This window comes from Chroicocephalus ridibundus, chromosome 8 (genome assembly GCF_963924245.1).
Source record: "Chroicocephalus ridibundus chromosome 8, bChrRid1.1, whole genome shotgun sequence".
In the NCBI taxonomy this organism is placed as follows: Eukaryota; Metazoa; Chordata; class Aves; order Charadriiformes; family Laridae; genus Chroicocephalus; species Chroicocephalus ridibundus.
Window position 1 is genome coordinate 13,801,216 of NC_086291.1, and position 19,857 is coordinate 13,821,072.

At 40.9% G+C, this 19,857-nt stretch overlaps 1 protein-coding gene across 2 annotated transcripts in view; it reads right to left on the bottom strand.

The window, feature by feature from the left end:
* ZZZ3 (zinc finger ZZ-type containing 3) overlaps positions 1 to 17,649 on the bottom strand; it is a 62,619-nt gene extending 44,970 nt beyond the window's left edge. For both annotated transcript variants that reach the window (XM_063342931.1, XM_063342930.1), the window contains exon 1: positions 17,494 to 17,649. The gene's annotated coding sequence lies outside the window, so the exon portion shown is untranslated. The remainder of the gene's footprint in view (positions 1 to 17,493) is intronic.
* Between the last annotated feature and the right edge of the window lie 2,208 nt (positions 17,650 to 19,857).

Genomic DNA, 19,857 nt, shown 5'->3' on the forward strand with positions numbered 1-19,857 from the left:
TTATTGGCCGTCACTCTATCCTTCTGACCCCACCTACCCACTCCACTACATCATCCTAAGTGAAAGTCCCACTCTAAATTATAATATGCTTTTCACGTGAAACCATTCAGCTGCTAAATAGCTTTGCTGTTATCCAAAGAACATCTCCTGTGCAGGATTACTAAAACATGTGACTAACATCTTTGAGATACATTAAATTACACAGGTTCTTGAAAAGCTCGTTATAAAATTAATTACCCTAACTTGGTTACAGTAACCATTTATCAAAATGTTATTCTAGCACAATAGACTCCAAGAGTATTTAATCTCTCAAGCACAGCTAGAATATAGTTTTATACCAATAAATAGGAAAAATATGATTTATTTCCTAACAAAGTTATTATTGCAATATGAAGAAAATATCAAGCATAAAAAGACATTCCCTTTTTCCTACAGGTAGGCTGCAATTGTAAGGGGTCACCAAGTACTTAATAACCCTGCTTACAGACAAAAAGGAATTGATGAACAGTGCTCCTTTACTTTCTTAAAAGCCCCAAGAAAAAACAGTCTGTCCATTTTTGTAGACTACTACACAAAGAGAGGGACACCTTCTTGCCTAAGCTAAAGAGTTGATCTAAATCACGTCTCCAAATGGTTAAAACAGATTCTGGAGAGACTGGGAGAGGGGCAGAATCCAGAACTATCCTGGCATCTATGAATAAAAGAAACAGAGCCTGTCACAGCTATGCTGTGGCCCTGCTGCATCTTCTGACCAAATGCATTTTCATGCTCCCAGAATTACAGGCCCCCCTTGCCACATGAGCTGATATTGCAGGTACGATTGTAGCACCACTCACCATGGAACCAAACAGATGCGTTCTCACATGCCAGGGGCTCTGGAAAGTACCAGACTAGCTTATAGGACAAACTATGATTTTACCTTGAATTTAAATACTGTACTAGCCTGCTACCACAGAATCATTCAGCTTGGAAAAGACTTTAAGATCGAGTCCAACCATAAATGACTTGCCTTATGTTGCTTTTTGGTTGGCAGTTATTTTTAAGAGCCCTAGCTCTTTTAAACGTTCATGTGGCTGTGTTATGACTGACTTTGATATATTAATAAAATTGCATAGCGCAACTGTCACTGCTGCACAGCAAGCATAGAAATATCTATTTTCTGCAGAAACAGTCTGAGATACTTCAGTTGTTGAAATGTTTCACTGATATACCCCTATGCTAGAACCTTAACGTCGCAGTTCTCAAAATAGTGATTTGTGGCAAAAAGACCTATCCCTACTTTTTGTTCCAGCCTTCCATATAGGATATTGTTTATTTTCATTGTCTCTTTCTGATGTCTGGTCCAATGCACAGTACAGCTGGTAGCTACATTCAGCCACACAGGACAGCCTTGTCTTTGCAGACAGTCTTTCAGAGCAGTTTTGAGCACATTCCTGTTCTGCGAGCTGGATGTCAGCATCATCTACACCGAGAATCAGCCTATCTCCCCAGGAGTACTTGAAGGCAGACAGAAATTTTCTCCCAGTGCTTGGGCATCCTGACAGAATAGCAGATATCAGCACTTACAAACAATGTCTTACAATTTATTCTTAGATTCTTTCGAAATTCTGCATTGCAACTGACACCGAGCTTGTTAAGCAGAGAGGTTTCATGCCCCTCTATAGTTTGATATTCTCGTTCTTTGTTCAGTGTTCTGAATACAAGACCCTTATGCATATTTCAGTCTACTTGGATTCCTGAAGTTTCAACTGAAGGTGTTTTAAGTGCATTAGCCACTGCATTTTTTTAAAAGCTCTTAAAGTAACAGCGACCAGCCACCTGCTGTTTGATTGCTGTCCTGTCTCCAGGCTCACAAAACAAAACTTTCAATATGAACATTATTGGATACCTTTTCCTTTTAATTACAGCACACCTATTGGTAATAGAGGCCTTGACTTAAAACCCACAAACTTTATTTTAAGAGTGGTCCCAGTTCAACTAGTACGTTACTTTGTCTAGCTGCTTCTGTCTACATCCAACTACTTCCAGATAGGACAGCTCGACAAAATTTCCTTGATTTAACAGTACAATGGTAGTCTATTTTCCTTTTTTATTTTCATATAAATTATTCAAATAGGACTATGATTGCATCGTGGCTAATTTTGTTTTTCTTAATTGCTATTTTGCTTTCTTCTCTTGCTCTGCTCAGAAAGTCTTTGTAGGCCAGAATGCTCACTGATAAACAACACGCTGCATTTAATTTCCTGGGTTTTCTGTGTTCTGCCTTGCCTATGCTTACAGTACCAACTGGAAATACAAAGAAAGTTCTGTTTCGTCTGCATTTACATTTAAAATCTCAGCCTTTCAGTTACTGCTTACTTTCTCACTATACACATTTTTTTTGTTTGAACATTTTTGCATAAAATGCCATTATCACACTGTAAAAAATCCAGACGAGTGGGGTTTTTTTGGCCATAACTACAGGTCTTTGCTTTTCTTGTGACCACTGATAAATAATCTTTAGGCTTGCTCCACTTACATTTTTCATCTAGACACAGGCTTGCTCATCAGTTTTGCAGTTTCTACAGCCTTTGGCACAGTAAAAACTTAGACCTGTCTGATTCACGCTTTTTTAATATTTAAAAGTCACAAATTGATTATCTTGAAATATTGAGCCAGAAGAGTAAAACTTTTCACACAGTACAACTACACATCAGCTGTTTTTTCTCCAGGTATCTTATTAACTTGTTGAATATACATGGTTTATAGGTTTAAAATGCATTTCTAAGCATTTCTGAGATTTCACACTGTTACTCTAAACCCACCATTAACCTGTTCAACACACTGCAGAAATACAACTGCATTTTACCCTCTGTATGCTCTTCTTTTTCCTTCCTTTACTCAACTTTGTGATATAAGGAATACCCAGGTATTCTGCTTTGATTATTACTGTTCTTCAGGGTTGCTTTGTTTTGCAATATTTATAAACATGTCCTAAGCACTTTCTAAACATATTGCATGCTCCAGATATTGAGATGTTGTACATTTACAGAGCAATAGAGACTTACCTATTACTGCCTAAGCACATGAACACACCTGACACCTACGCACAACATACATTCAATACACTTTGTATGTTAATTGACCATCCATTTTCAAAACTTCTTCCTCATTAACTTTAAAAGCAAATCAACTATTTTAAACTTTATTAACTTCAAACATCTTTCCTCACACTGAGTCAGACCAAAGGTCCATCCAGTCAGCACTTTGCCTCGAACAGCAGCCATAAGCAGTTGGCTAGGGAAGAGCTGCTGTACCCAACACCTTCCCAGCTTCCAACTATTTTTAGCTCAGGGTCCTCTTAAGTCATATGTGATTTCTATCTATTTACTAAACTTCAGTGGATTTCTCTTCCATGAACTTGCCCTGTCTTCTCATGAGCTCCCATACATTTTTAGCACTCAGGCTATCCCACTGATGTGTTTATAAAAGAGAATTCCAAGTTTTCAATTTTACAAATGGGTATAAAGACCCACACCCTGGCAAAATGGAAAGGCTTCAAGGTTAGGTAACCAACGCAACTTTTACAGCAACTTCAGTCTTAACTCTTTATCCTTACTACTTTCAATTGTATGTATTTATTGTCAGAATAAAATTTTTGTGTTTTACTTAGAGCTCCCCCTTCTGCTTCACTTTTTATGACTTTGCCTACACACATTTTTCCAGGAATAAAGAAAAAAAAATCCATGGTATTATCAATGATGGAAACCTACTACATAAACAAAGTATGCCTTTTCAACTATAACTTCAAATGTTTCAAATGGATACACTCAGTACTAGTAACCTAGGTATATGTTTGCAGTTTTATTTACCCTAATAGGACACATTAGACTTCAAGGTTTTAAAAAGCATCTTGCCTTTTCTTATTTTAATTTTCTGAAACTGAAGTAATTTTTGACAGTTTTAAATTGCACCCTTTGTCTCAAGACGATAGGCCTCACGACTACAGTAATATTTCACTGATTTTGTACTTTACCAGTTATTAATTCAATAATACAGTGCAAACTATGACCACATTTTAATAAAATAACAATTAGATCATTTAACCTTTTATATAAAAATGTCTGTCTGTGGTATCTAAAATTCTTAGTAGTAACTATTTCCAAAACCAAAGAGGTGATGCTCATCCTATCATTCCTTGCAATTACCCTGTAACAGCAGGTAAGGACTGAAGAAACATGAAAAGGCTATTCAAGTTCCAGGATCAGCCACTAGAGAATTTCTCAAAGCACAAGAACAAAGGAAAAGAGAGCTACTGTCTACCTTCAGCATATTGTACCATCGATTCAGGCAACAGGAAGGAGCTGCCAGAAGCTGGGGCAGAGAGTGTGAATTATATAATTTCCATACCTATCCTAAGCAAACATCAGCAGATTGCCAGAGTTCAGACAGCTTCCTAAATGGCTAAACCATCTCAGCAGTACAAAATTTGTGCTTGCAGTTAAGTTCTCACTCTCCACAGGCATGGGCTTTGCTCTGAAGTGCACACCAGACTGCCCACACACTGTATCAACTGACAACACATTTAGAAACTTCTGATTTGAAGAAATTAGATAAAGCTTAAACTAAACAACCAAGTTATTTACTATGGACTTACATACTGACTTACACAAATATAATGTAAAATGGACTTTTTTTCCTGATTTTTATCCCTCCGAAACATTCAGTTATAGAGATCCAATTACTCCAGATCCTCATTTTGTACAAGACCAAACCAAATTTGACCAGTAGCTTCTGAGTTTGCCACAGATACAGTCTGGAATTTATGTTTCTCTTGAATTTGAAAATAATCAATAAAAGCAGTTACAAACTTGGAAATCACATTCATTTGCTTTGACAGTCATATGCACATTTACATTTATACAGACATCAAGCAGAAAATTCTACATGGCTTTTTAAAATAATAAATCACGTAGAGTTTGCCAACGATGTCCTAAAAAGCCCTACCAAACCTTTTTAAGGCACAGTTTTTTCAAACTATTCTGAGGAATTTAACAGTGCTGTGTAAAACCAAGTGCTATGCTTATTCCTTAATACCACTGAAGAGCTGACATCAAGTATTAAGTAAGGATTAACTTGACAAATGTAATTTACATGCCATCCATAAAACTGCTTAACCTTTTCTAAAATATTATCAAAAAATAACTTTGTCAGTTCTCTTAGAAAACATCTAAGATTTCTGTATAAAAATATGAAATTATTCAGCTATGAACAACTGTATTACCCATGGCATAATGCTATAGCCATAAAAGAAAAAAAAAATACAGTAAGAATACAGAACCTAAGCAGCCTTTGCTATATGTTGAATACACAAAGCCCTCATAACTCAATGATGTATTATCTCTCCTAGAGCAATAAGCAATTAAGCACATTCCTTTCTATCAAGAAAAAAAGAAAAAAAAAAAACATTAAACCCCCATACCTTTAAAAATTAGTTTCACTGTATCTACAAACACAGGAAGTACTCAAAATACAGTAACCTAACCATGTATGGCATGGCAGACCTGAGGACATACCTTTGCTGTACACTCCCGGAATTAATGGATATTTTATTTCCCTTATCTCCTCGGTGTTCCACATAGAGAAGCTATCCCAAACCTTTGATTATTCTTGTTGCCTTTTTCTGTACTAAGTCTAGCAGAGAGATCAGTGTGCGATAATCAAATTCAAAGCATGACCTATGTATGTCATGGATTTTTACCATAGAATAGTAATGTTTTATGTTATGACCCCTTTCTAAGAATACTCAACACTATTTACCTTTTTTGACAGCTAGTGAAAAACGAGTTCATGTTTTTACAGAAACATCTATCAGAACACTTTCCTGAGCAGTAATAGCTGATTTAAAGTCAGGGTTGGTTTTTTTTGCATAAAGTTATTTTATTCTCATGCATTACTTCACATTTCTGAAAATGAGTTCCTGCTTCTATTTTATCACTCATTCGTTCAGTTTTGTGAGATCCTTCTACAACTCTAACACAAGACAGTGGTGAAATCAAGAGACATCAGATTTATATCACCTCTAGACTATTATCAGAGTAGAGGGATGTTTTTTTCTGCAATCGCTAAAATAGTTTTATTAAAATATCATTACTCTATAAGTATTTGATCAAAATTAACAACTCTGACCATATTTTAACATTTAAAACACCTGCTTATTTTGACTGACAATCCCCATCTTAAATCATGTGCCAGCTAAGGTGGGCACTACTTCCTTTCTGGAGTTCTATGTGCCTACAGTTTGGGTTATCCTTGCTCAGCTGAGGAAAACATTAAAAGCAGGTTTTTTTATTCACTCCTAGTGATGAAGAAGAGCAGCTGTACAATGTCCATGTATTTAAACAGCCACTAAGGAAATAAAACTATAAATCCATGTCTGAGTTAGCAGAATCATAATTAAAAGCATGTTGTACCATTCCAGAAGCCTATGTTAAAGGTTACACATTCATTGACAATGAAGGTTATGAAGATCCAACGACAAACATTTTTTTTAGTAATTGAACTCTCTTTCAGCACTTGGCTTGATTTAGAAAGGTTTCCACTGTTACCCAAGCGGGTAAATCTCATGAGGGTCTCATAATTTTGCATCCTACTGACTGCAATGCTCTTTTCTCTACTCCAGCTCCACTCATCGCCATTTAGATACTTCTCCAAAGAGCATTTCCTTAGTCTATTGCTTTGTCCAAGGCACCACTTCCCTACATCTTTCTAACACAGCAAACAAAGCCACACCCATCTATCATCTCACTCCTTGGCAATGGGGTTGATTCCCACTCTGGTGAGCCTTCAATCATCCTCTCTTCAATTTTCCAACAGGACTTCCCAGGTGAGGTTTCATTTTACTGTTAAGTGATTTAATCTACAAAAAGGAGCAATCCCACTCCCCTGTAACCCTCAGGCGCGTGGCATCAGACTGATTTTTCCCATGTCTTTCCTTTACTATTCAATCCGATCTCACAATGAGCTGATTTATAACATACAAACCCCTACAAAAGAGCCATTATTTTTCTGCTGGTTTAGCTCCCTAAACAGGCTTACTGTAGTGGTCAAATGAGCACAGGTGCCAGTGGAAAGCAGGGGTTACAACTATGTACTTCGGTGACAGATAGCCATTGGATCAGGTTAGCCGTAATGCGAAGCCTTACTCTCAGGCTCTCCCTTATGCTTTGTAAGTTACTTCTTTTAACTTGGAACTCTAATCTTCCACGATGAGGATAAAAATATTTATTAACTGATGCACAGGAAATAATTCAACCATCTTACTGTTTCCATCTATCTGTATTGCCCAGCCATAACTTGTATTATACTGGAATTACGAACTTCTTCAGGGACGTGTTCTTCATGTTTGCTTCTGCAAAGCAGAGGTCATACCATCATCTGTTTTACTTTATTTTCATTCTGTTTTACTGTTCACTCAAATATAAAACTGTTAAAATTGTATTGAAAATTTAACTGAAGTCCAGTTGATGCAAGTCTTCACTGACAGAACCTGAGGCACAAAAAAGGCATCAGAGGAACAAAAACCAGACCTTCTATATTCTGATTTGTTACTGATTCAAACCCTTGGGCTCTTTTTGACATCTTCTCATTATGGAAAATACAGTCAGTGAAGGTCAAAAAGAAACAGTTGTCCAGACTTCGACAGAAGTTAATTTCTAAGTATAAGAAAAGCAAACTTTTGTTTCAAAGCAGTAGCAAGAGCTAACATTTCTCTTGCTGAGGTTAGCTGGAGGGAAAGGGAAGCTGTAACTATAGCCCATTGTAGTAAAGGGCACATTTAAGGGAGGATAAGCAAACAGAACTTAAATTCTAGCTCATGCCACTTCTGCAAATCAGGCTTACTGACAGAACAGATAGGATGAGAAGAAATGTCCACATGATTATTTGGTACAAGTCATATAACAAAGCTATAGTGACACTTGAATCAAAACTGAAAATGGTACCAAGAATATTACACAGTAAGCCTCTCCAGAGCTCTCCTGTTTCTCATGGAGAATCTCCTGACCTTTTGGGATGGTTTCTTCGGGAGAATTTTTTTTGCCAAGTAAATACAGACGTACACCAATCTAGCAAGAGTTTTTTAAAAGGGCCGTTGATGTAACTGCAACTAAATTCATTTATGAGCTATACCCTAAAAGCAGAACACAAAGCAGAACTCTGATCACCAGAGTTACCTCTCAAGTGGAAAATCAATGAGACATGAGTCACACTGGATGAAATGACATTAACTCGCCTGCCTTTACCTCTATATCCCTGCAAAAAATTCCCTCTCTACATTCAGAGTTTCAGTAGGAGAAAAAAATAACCCTTCATGCAATATAGGATGTTTCAATAAAACCGTTTCTGGGCTGTAATTACCCAGGGATATTTTCAGATCATGAGCGACATAATTGAAATTCACAAATACTAACAAGAAATGAATTACCTATACTGTTGTGGGGGGTTTTTGAGGGGCAGTCAGAAAACCACAGAAAAAGACTGTCTAGATCTTAACAGCAAGAAATTTGTTCCTTAGCACTTAGACACCTGTATAATTTGAATGGTCCCGACAGCAAACTGTACTCCATAAAGCAAACCATTTTTGAGAATAAAATATAGAGAATTCGCAGAATTCTCTTTGGTTCAACCACTAAGACCTTCAAACAACATGTCAAGAACCTCAGTGAGATAAGACTTAGCATCTAAAAAGTCTTGAAATGAAGTGTAAAGTAGGAAAAGAAATATGAAAGAGAGAGACTTCACCTTGGGGTCGAGGGGTGAGAAGAGGGGGGGAAGCTTTACTTGCACTAGGACATCATAAGAAGAGCAAATATTTCTCATTGTCCTGTGCAGCACTGGCTGTGAGGTGGCAGCTATGTGAAGAACCTCTTCCATCTGAAGTATCTTAGGAATCCTCTTAAAGATCAGTGGATTCCCAATTACATGATCCAGAGAAATTCTCAGCTGACCTCACAGAAGAGAAATGAGATAACTACATTTTGTTCTGTTAGAAACCACCTCCTCACATATGGATTTAAAGCTATGTAAGCATATATGAAAAGTAATTGCATTACTGCAGCCTCCACAATGATACCATGAATAATGATTTTTTCAGCCTCTCTGCATTTTTTGCAATGTACTGGATATAGCAGAAATTCCAGAAAATTGACAAAATAAACACCATGATTCTGCTAAAAATAGAAAACCAGTTTAAAAAGAAATAAATCATAAACTGCAGTGACTTTCTATTTTGCCTATTTTTCCAGGGAAAAACAAACAAACAAACAAAAAACACAAAAGTTGCAGACTGAGGATTGAAAATAAATGAGAAACTTCTGGTTAGCTTCCTTTTTCCTGAAGCCTAGCTTTTGAGGAAATACCCAAAGAACAGTGCTGGCAGGATAGCAAACCACAGAAACATTATCAAATCTTTTCAAGTGACAATCTAGTCAGAGTAGTTACTAACAAATGCAATATAATCACGTATACCTAACCAGTAAAACTCACTGCTAGTTATACTCTTGACTTTCAGACATGTACAGAGAAAGTGCATGAAAGTAAATGAAAGGAAGGTAGTGGGTGGAAGAAAAAGCATGTACCAATATATTCTAACTTTAGAATTATTAATAAAATACAATTTTTAAAGTTGACAAATAAATTTTACACACTTGGAAACAGAAAAAAACAAGTAAACAAACCCCAGCATCTGTTGTAATGTTAATAGATTCCCACTCCAAGTCATTTAGTCAGTCATTGCCTATATAGTCCCCCAGCCCATTCTGCACGAAATTCTTCTTGAAACTCCAGGTCAAAACAGCCTTTTTCAGAGAATTCTGTCTGACAATTTCTCCTCAGTTACAGCCCTTCAGGTGGAGCTTAGGGAATAGGTGCATCTGTCTCTGCCTAAGACTTAAGCCTTTGTGCCCTTACTGCATGAGGTACTGTGACCTCTTTATAATACTCTACAAAAAAGCCTCTGTTCTGCAGTGATATACATAAGGAAAATCCCTGAAAGACTTAAAATGCTTGAGGAAAGGAACAAATTTCTTTTCTGACTTTATTCTAAAAACAGTGTTTGCTTTCTTCCTTTATTGATTTTTAGAAACAGGATGCTCATTAACAGCTTTGAGATCACATTTATTTAACCGAAATAAAGTATAAGAAACCTTTAGAACTAACTTTCACCGCATCCTGCTGCAATTGCAACTATATGCAAGCAAACATTGCATCAGGATCTAAAAACAGTACCATGTCAGTTACCAACACTTTATGGATGGTCTCAATGGATAGGACCATTTTCTCGACAACTACAACAAAGGCAGTGACGATACTCTGTGAAGTTAAAGTTTAATCCGTATCATTGGTCAGATGGCAAAACACCCTAAAAGCCTAATTACAATTAAGCAGTAATAGACCAAAAGCATTATTTTAATCTAAATCCTCTACACTCTTTTAAAATGTCAAGAATGTGATAGAATTTGTTTCACTTTAACCCTTTTCTTAATTACAGAGCACATACATAAGTGACATGGAGCCTATCCTTCACTCGTCATTAAGCCCAAGGCAGCTGTGTCAAATTTCAAAAATCAGAAAAGCCTGAACAAGGTCACATGGAATGCAGGGCAGTTGATTTTGAATAGAAAAAGTGCAGAATAATTCATTAAACTGAATCTGGTTCAAAACACAGTTTTATCAAATTGCCCAGTACTTCTAAGCATAAAAAGCTTTAACAACTCATTTGTGCCAAGGTTAGTTCTTCCAATTTAATCAAATATTTTTAAATCACATAAATGAATCTCAAAGGAGAAATTTTGTTTAAAACTAGTATATATAGTAGAAGGCATACATTTCTCTTCAGGCTTTTCCATATTGTGACTATTAACACAGCAGTGGACATGAAAGACTGAAATCCATTTCTAATTCACGAAACACAAACCAATTTTAAATAACATCACATTTATACAACAAACTCTTCAGGAACCTGAAGATACTTTAAAAGTGATGATCACCCCTCAAAATACATCTCTCCAATAATAACCATTATCTCTATTTTACAGAAAGAAGGTGAAGTTTCATGATTTGCTTTATTTCAGAGCCTGGAATGCACCTGATTCCCTGGCTCCGTAGACTTAATTTTTTGAACTTTGCTTCTCTTCAATGAAGTCTTCTGAAAAACTTTTACTCTAGCTCAGTTTATTTCCAGTGGATCATAAAAAAAACATAAAGGTAAGTCAAAGATATTAAATCTACAAGGAAGTCTCTATTATTTTCAATATTACATTACAGAAGGCTTTCATAAATGCTTCATTAAAAAAACCTTAATGAATATGTTTGATGATTTATTTTTTTTTAAACTAAATCTTGCAAACTGTCACATCACTTACTTTTTTTTTTTTGCTCCACCATGAAGTTTTGTTTTGTTTTTTTTAAATCATGGTCAGCAAAGTTACAAAAATCACAAAAATGTGGAGAGCTAATGCTGACAAGTCATCCTACCTCCTGTGCCAAGGACAGACCAACTATACCTAAATCACCTCTGAAAGGAGGTTATTTAACCTTTTCTAGAGCACTTTCAGCAATAGATATTCCATTACCTCCCTCAGATATTTAACCCCGTCATTATCTATCCATAGAGCTGAAAAGCTTTTCCTAACACTGAAATCTCCTTTTGTGCTCTTTAGGACCATTATTTCTTATCCTACCTAGAGAGGACAGTTTATTACATTCTTCTCTGTAGCAATCTTTATCATATTTGAAGCCTAGTACTATGTCTCCCCATCTCTGCTATAGACTAAACTAATGCAATTCTTTCAGTCCTTCCTCAAAGGTCATTATTGCAACTCTTCTCTAGATATTCTTCAATTGGTCCAAATCTGTTTGGAGTAACAAAAAATGGAGACAGTACATCATCTGACACCTTACCCTGAGTACTACAGAAAAAATTTCGTGTCTACTCAATCCTGCTCATATATCCCAGTATGACTCTTGGTTTTTTATAACTGTCATGATTCCTTTCTGTTCATTTTGTGATACAGCTGCTTATTTGCAGAACTGTCGCCCAGTCAGTTGTTTCTCATATTTAAGTTTATTGCTGCCACCCAAACATATTACTTTGTATTTCTCTTTACTGAACTGCATCCCATATAGTTCAGATCATTCATCCAATTTGTCAAGACCATTTCACACTCTAATGCTTGTATTACCTCCAAGATTTGCACTGTCCAGGCAGTTAGTAAATCTGCTTTGTTCTATCATCCAGGTCACAAATTGAAAGACTAAACAGGATTAAATTCAGAAAATACACCTGCACAACTCCATTCGATGCATGCCTTCAATCTGAAATGTCCTTAGAGCATTTAATTAATAAGTAGCTATCCAGCATGGCAAATCATCTCTGACAGTATCTATTTTTGGTGCCTCTAAGATTCTTTAGCTATGGAGATAAAATCCCTAACTTCAACACTACAGTACAAGCAGAGTATCTTTCAAACACAAATATACAGAGGAGTCTCTACCATGCTCCTCCCCCACTGATGTATTTGTATGTGGCACAGTAACCCAGTTGCATAGCTCCTCCAATTTTGAATTTGAGCTATATCCCTGTTTTCCTTTCCTATACTAGAGATACTACAGAGACACTTCAATTCACAAAAAAAAAAAACTAGCTCTGAAAAATTCAGATCTTATGTACATATATATGCACCAATAAAACAAAATCAACAACAAAAAGCAGGATGTTACCATTTATGTACCAACAGGCAAACTCTCAAGAAAGCTCATTTCCTTTTTGACTTTCAAATTTTCTAACTAAAATAAGTGTTTCAAGCAAAGTTCAAAACACTACATTTTAAGGACATGAATCAGATATTTCTCATGACAAAGCTGTAAAACACTGACAAAATCCCACTGCTCTACTACTGACGTATTCTCTAAAAGATACGTTTTTACCCTTCTTACCACTAGTTTGTCTGGCACTAATCAAAACAAATATTTGTGTTTATATACTGTATTTAAATCTGAACTAGTAAAAACATCTTTAAAATCTTGGACAATCGAATTGTCTATCTTGCCAACATTCATTTTCCTATGCCCTATGATGAAATTCAGTAGACCAGAAAAAATGGAGAGCAGCTAACGGCCATCTAATACATAAAACATCACTACAAGGAGAATCAACTGTTTTCTGAAGCGAGACACAAAGCAATCAGCTTAACGCAAAGCAAAATTATTTCAATTGAGTATCAAGTAAAACTTCAACCATGGGGTGATGAGCTGCTGAAACAAGCAACACAAAGAGGAACTTCATCATCAGAGGGAATGATCTCCGTACACTTCCAAAGGGCAGAGGACCGGACTAGCTGATCTTTCTGCATTTCTATGTTTAGCTGAATTCATTACAAGCATTAAAACATTAAAGTACCTCTAAAGAACACTTTTTGTAAGTTAAGCTACTAAGCTTTTTGTCCGAAAATATAAAAAACTATATAAATATAAAAATATAAGGGAAAGTAGTTAAATGCAAACTTGGAACAAATACACAAATTTTGAACACAAACTGTACAAATTATCAATGCTACAAAACCAAAACCAAGTATTTTGATTACAAAGCTGCACCTAACCAGAGATTCTTTTTAGAAGTCCTTTTGTTTGAAAAAAGTCCTTTCTTATTTGTCCAATAAGAAAGAGAACACACTATTTAATGTTCAACTCTGGATTTCTTAAGTGCTTTATGAGTTATTCAAACAGAAAGAAGGTCTTCACAAAACTAAAATAAACTCTCATGACTACAACCAAGGCAGTTTTCGAAGAAACCATATTTACAATGTTCTTACAACTAGAACAATATACCCTTAAGTGTTAAAGTTTACCAGAAGCAAGTTCTTATAATCAGCAGCTTGATTTCCAGCAAAGAACACTTAATTTGGAAACTAAAAAAACCCAACTTCCTCACTACAGAAGTGAGAAAGGTTCTCACTTTCTGCAACTTAGCTCCCACCTACAAGAGTCAGCAGAATTTTTCTTTTTCAAGGTTTTTAAGGACAAGTTCTACAAATACCTGTCTGGAATAATTTAAGTACATTTAAACTGACCTAAATAAAAAGAACAATGGGTCTTACGCTACTGCAATCCTAGAACTGTAAGTGCAATGTAAATCTATGTATATAAGCAAGTGCTGAATACTTGTAAAGTAAGTTATCTCTTGCAAATCTGGTTCTTTATGACCAGAGAGACCTGCACCATCAGTTCCCGCTTAATGCATCCCCATTTTTGGGAAAACCAAAACAAAGCAAACCCTAAGGACTTTAAAGAGAGCTTTTCAAATGTGAAAGACTAATTTAAAAAACAAAAACTGCCTCACACAATTGGAAGTAGGACAGACAGACTGCAAAGACTTCTGTATCAACTTCCTGAGCACTTTTAGAAACATTAAGAAAACATTTCTTATTTCCCTTATCCAACAAGGTGGTAAAAGAGCGGAGTAAAAGTCCTTCCTCCTTGTAACAATCAGATGACTCTTGCTGACCAGAAGTCAACCTACTCAAAGTACGTAGAATGATCTGGAAGAACCAGACACCAAAAAAAACCCTTAAGTCTCACGAAAATATTAGGAAAGTAAAGCCTTCATTCTGTATGAGACTCTGGACAGCAGGCTGGAATCTCACTACACAAGTGTGTTAGAAACACACATAAATATCAGAGCAGTCACATGCTATTCAACTGTAGAACAGAAGCCCATACTAGGATACATTCCCAATTTTGAGAAATAGAGACCTAGTTATTTTTGCACATTAGAAGTGCAATAACACTGAGCTCAAAAATTCTACTTGTTATTTCTCTTTTTGCAGAAATGTTAAAAATTATGAGACAAAATATATGAACTTCATGACTAAATAGCTTAGTAACTGATCTAGTTAACACAGCCTATCTCTTCGTAATTATAGACTTGGAGTATGCAATGCAAAGAAAAAATCATTTCAGTTAATAGTGGTACAACTGAGATTTGCAACAATTACCTATAGTGGACTAAATAACTAGACACATAAATTACCAACAAATATTTTAATTTAAAGTCATAACTGCTGCTGCTTACTGACACACATGGTTCTACTGTGCAAGAGTCCTTCACAAAAAGCCATACTGTAAATTCGAAACATAGAATGTTTTTATGAAATAAGCATGACAGTGCTGGAGAAACCCTGCAACCAAAGTTGTTCACGTTCTGAATGACTTGCCAAAAGTCACACGTTAAAGTAAATTACTAACTGCTAACCCCTTCTAAGGCAATGGGATTTTCATGAGTGACTTCAATTGGATGAAAATTTCACCTGATAGCTATGGTTTTGAACATTTTACCACATACTCTTTACTTTAAAAGGACTGCATTTTTCTCCCCTACTGTTTAACACACACCATCTTCTTTCCTTAAATAAACTTTTTTTCCACTTCTGATTAAGCAAATACTGGAAAGGCAGTACAGTAAGATTAAAAGATACTTGAAAACAAACTGCAACAGTAACTTGTCAACTCCTTCTCTGAAAAGTTATATTTGCTTATGAAAACAACCGAATTTTGCTAACCCCAAATGTACCAATTGCTACTGGATCACCAGTCCTTGTAGCAGCTAGGATGCAAGGCAGGGCGTCATATCTAACAACATATTAGAAATATACCCAAAAATCATATTCTCAAAAGGTTGCACAAGTTAGTATTTAATATGAGATACCGAGCACACTTAGAGCTTCACTTGAAAAGCCTCGGTAAATGATCGCTGGGTTATCAGTACAGTAATAATGACAGTATCAATGGAAAACATGCAAATATATGTTCAGCAACTGATGAGCTACTACAATGCATTTCATAACTGCAAGCATATGTCAAAAATAAAACTTGGAACTTCAAAGCCTAAAGAACATACTCTTTTACAAAAATTTAGTATCAGTTATGCGGCAGCCTAAAACTAGATTAGCAAAGTGAAGAGTTATATGCCAAGACTACAAAAACCGCCACCATTCCTGGATAATCAGGGACGGAACACAAGACACCATAAGGAAGAAACCCAACCATATGCTCTCCCTTAAGAGAGATCAGGACTATGAGACAAAGGGGATATTGCTGAGCTGGGATACTTGGATACTACTGGAGTTATTTTTCCAAATACAAGAGAAACAGCAATGTAGTTTACAGGTTTGGCAAGTAATGGGACATATATCATAGCCTCAAGAAAGATCAGACTTGTGACGTTGAATATCTCTCTTTTTGGACCTCTGGATCCTTGAACATCACCATTCCTACAGGGAAGGAGCAGTTTGGGTTCAGCACCAGAAACGTGAGCGAGTTCAGAAGGAGCACCATGGGACAGGTGTGAAAAGCGTGCCGAGACAGCAAAAAAGCACAAAGTGCTTGTGGGGGGCAAGGGCACGGCCCCAAGGCTGCGCGTTGGTGGAGGAAGGGCCAAAGGACCTCTGGCTGCTAAGACAGGCTGGACCCTGCGAGAGCAGCACTGGCGCAGCCAGAGGCACCGCCAAGTCCGCTCCGTGAAGTTGGGCGCCCTGTCCAGCAGGTGACACGGCAGGGCAGGGGGGGACAATCAGGGGACACATCTGGCGTGGCCCAGCCCGGGACGGCGCCAGCGACACTGCCGGCAAGCCCAGCACCCCCGGCCGGAGGGGCCCGGGGGGAAGGGCAGCGACGGTGCGGGGGGAGAAGCGGGGAGTGAGCGGTGGGACGCGGCCCGGGGCAGGACGCTGCAGCCTGCACTCCTCTGGAGAGCCTGGGGGGGGTGGGCACTGCGTGAGGCGAGGTGAGTTGAGGTGAGGCGAGGCGGGGCAGGGCCGGCGCGGGAGGAGGGAGCGGAGCGGAGCCAGTCACGCTTCCCCGGGGCGCCCAACCCCGCCCCGCTCCCCGTGTGGCCCGGGGCACGATGGCGGGGAGGAGGCTGGTCCCAGGGTCCCCGCCCCCCGGGCCCCCGTTACCATTACCCAGCACGCCCAGCGCTGCGCCGCCATCCCGCAGCCGGCTCCGCTCCCGCGGGGACCGCGACACCTCGCGAGACTTCCTTCCTTCTCCCGTCCCCCCCCCCCGCCCCGCCGCCTCGCGACCCGGTCCGGCCCCGCGCGCACACACGCACGCGCACCGCCCGCCCTGCGCTCAGACCCAACATGGCGGCCGCGGCGCCGCGCACGTGTCCGTCCCCCCCAGCCCCCTCCGCGTCGGGTCGGGCACGCGCACACGTAAGGTTCGGGGGGCGGGGCCGCCGCGCGAGGCGCCGCTGCGGGCCAGCTGATTCGAACCGGGCGCGCGCGCGCCGACAGCCACCACCTCCTCCCCGCACGCGCTGGTCACGTGGGGGCTTCCCCCCTTCGCGTTCCCTCCTCCTCCTCCTCCTCCTCCTTCCCCCTCCCCTCGCGGGTTCCGAACTCGGCACCATCCGGGTCTCCCCTTCCCCCGGGGCCGGGCCCGCGCCCGAGCCCTCACCTGGCGCCCGCTCCTCGGCGCGGCCGGCCCGCGCAGCCCCCGGCGCCGCTCGCTCCCTCCGTCCTGCCCGCACCAGGCGGCGGCGGCTCCGCACAGCGCCTGCTCCCCTCAGCGCGGCGGCGGCTCCTTCCGCTTCCTTCCCCTCCCCCTCCAGCCGCTGCGGCGGGGACCTGCTCCCTGCAGCTCCGCCTGCTGGCAGAGGGCGGAGGAGGCGGCCGGCCCGGCCTGCCCGCTGCCAACGGGCGGCCCGCCGCCCCCGGGCGGGGGTGGGGGGCCGAGCGGCGCCGCGCTGCGGCATCCCGCGAGGGGAGGGAGGGTGGCTCCGGGGCGGGTGTCTGGCGGGGCGCCCTGACGGACGGAGCTCCGCGCCCCCGGCCAGGGCTGAGGAGGAGGAGGAGGGCGGCCCGAAGCGGCAGCCGGCGGCTGTGGGTGCTGCCACCGCGGCCGTCCCGCCTGACGCCCCCTCCGGCGGGCCGCCCTGGCGCCGGGCCGCGCCGGCAGCAGGCGGCCAGCGGAGGGTGACTCGCAGGTTGGCTGCGGTCGGGAGGGGGGCGGCGTGCGGCTGAGGAGAACCGCCGCTCTCCGGGCCGAGCCAGGGCCGCTCCTGCCCCGGGCAGGCCCCGCGCCGGCCGCCACGGCGGCGTGTGCACCCAGAGCGGTCCCGGAGCATTCCCAGCGCGCGCTCCCGGCTCCCGCGCCGCCGGCGGCGCCTCAGGAACGGGCACCGAGGGGTGCTCCAGCCCTCCACGTTATGGCTAAGAATTAACCAATCGGGCTCTCAAATCGCTTATTTTTGGTAGCCGCCTCGTTCTCCGGTAGCGTGTCTGTGATCACCAAGAGTTGCTGCTGAACGCATGCAGCCTGCTCGAAAAGGAGATTATTTACCTCGGTACTCCTACAGAGGCAGAGGAGCTACCGTATATGTTTTTACTATCTTTGTAATCTCTCGGGGTTTTTTTCCTGATACACTATGGTTATAATGCGTCTGTAAGAGCTTCGTGTAGCCAAGAAACACAAAAGACTCAAGTCTTCTGCTAGCTGCTTTTGAAATTCAAGAATCTTTCCACTAAGAACAATTAGGAGATTACCAAATTGCTGGAAATCCTAAAACAGTTTCCTGTAACAGGAGACTAAGTATTCAAGAATATTTTCAATTACTTTTAAAAGTAGCTACTGACTGGTGATTAAACTGATAGATACTTTTGTAAAGCAAGCCGATTTAATAAAATCTGAATTGCCCAAATTGCAAGTGTAGCCATACAGACTCGCTCTGCGACGCCAGAGTCTGCAGAAAAACCTCAGCAGCTTCTCCACTTTCCCAAGCAGTTCTCAGTTTCCCCTGCGTCTTGCTGACTCGGAACTCTTCTGTGATCAGGCTCAAAAGAACTGAAATCCCACAAGAGAGGGAAGGAAATTTTTTTCTTGAACCTCTGCCACCGTTCTCATGCAGTCTTCTGTCTGCGGGCCCGAATCAGAGAGGAATGGAGCTTTTCGCGTTACTGCAGGAGCACCTGTAAGCACTGAAATGTTACGAATTGCAATGCATTTAGAAATGTTCACTTGGCTAAACAGCTGCAGCGGCTGAACATATTGCATTTCAGACAAGTGTTCCTGCTTTCACAGCAGGACTGAGGGTTCTTCTCAGCTGCTTCAGTGCAAAATCCATTGGGTTTCTTGTTTGGGTTTTTGGTTTTGGGTTTTTTTTTCAAATTCCCGTGTCTGTTCCAGCGTGCAGTCGAGCAACGGAGCTGACCTAATCCGATGGCCAGCTGGCACACAGGGCAGCACTCTTCCGCCCCCCCATCTTCCCTGCCCCAGCATCCCGCTGCCCGCTCTGGTGCTCATCTGCACGCACGGTAAACCACTCGGACTTACTAAACCACCAAGAAACTGTTCCTGTTTCTGGTGTGGTAGTTTTCAGTTAGGAAATAAGCCGTGTTGGCTCACTGTGGAGACTGACATGAGAGCCAGCCTGGAGACGGGGGTGAGAGAGTTGCCAGTAGAGGGGAGGAACAAGACAATCCTCGTTTGGCAGCAGGAGCTTTTTGGCAACAGGATTAAACCAGTCAAACTCTATTGTCTAACCACGCCTTACACCAGGGTTTGCCGTGAATTCACCGAGGAGGCCTTAAATACTATGTTCTGCCATCTCACCTAAGAAGCAGTAATGTCTAGTGACGGGATGATAACAAAGAGCAACTGTCGTTAATGGTGTGATGTTTCAGGTAATGGTTCTTGCTAATGAAAGGGATCCTCCCGAGGCTCTTGCCCCACCTCTGCATGCCCCCGGCTTTTCCCTGGACTGAATCCAGCCATTGTGTACCTACAGGGTAGTTTGGCTCAGCTCACCTTCCAGAGGCTGCA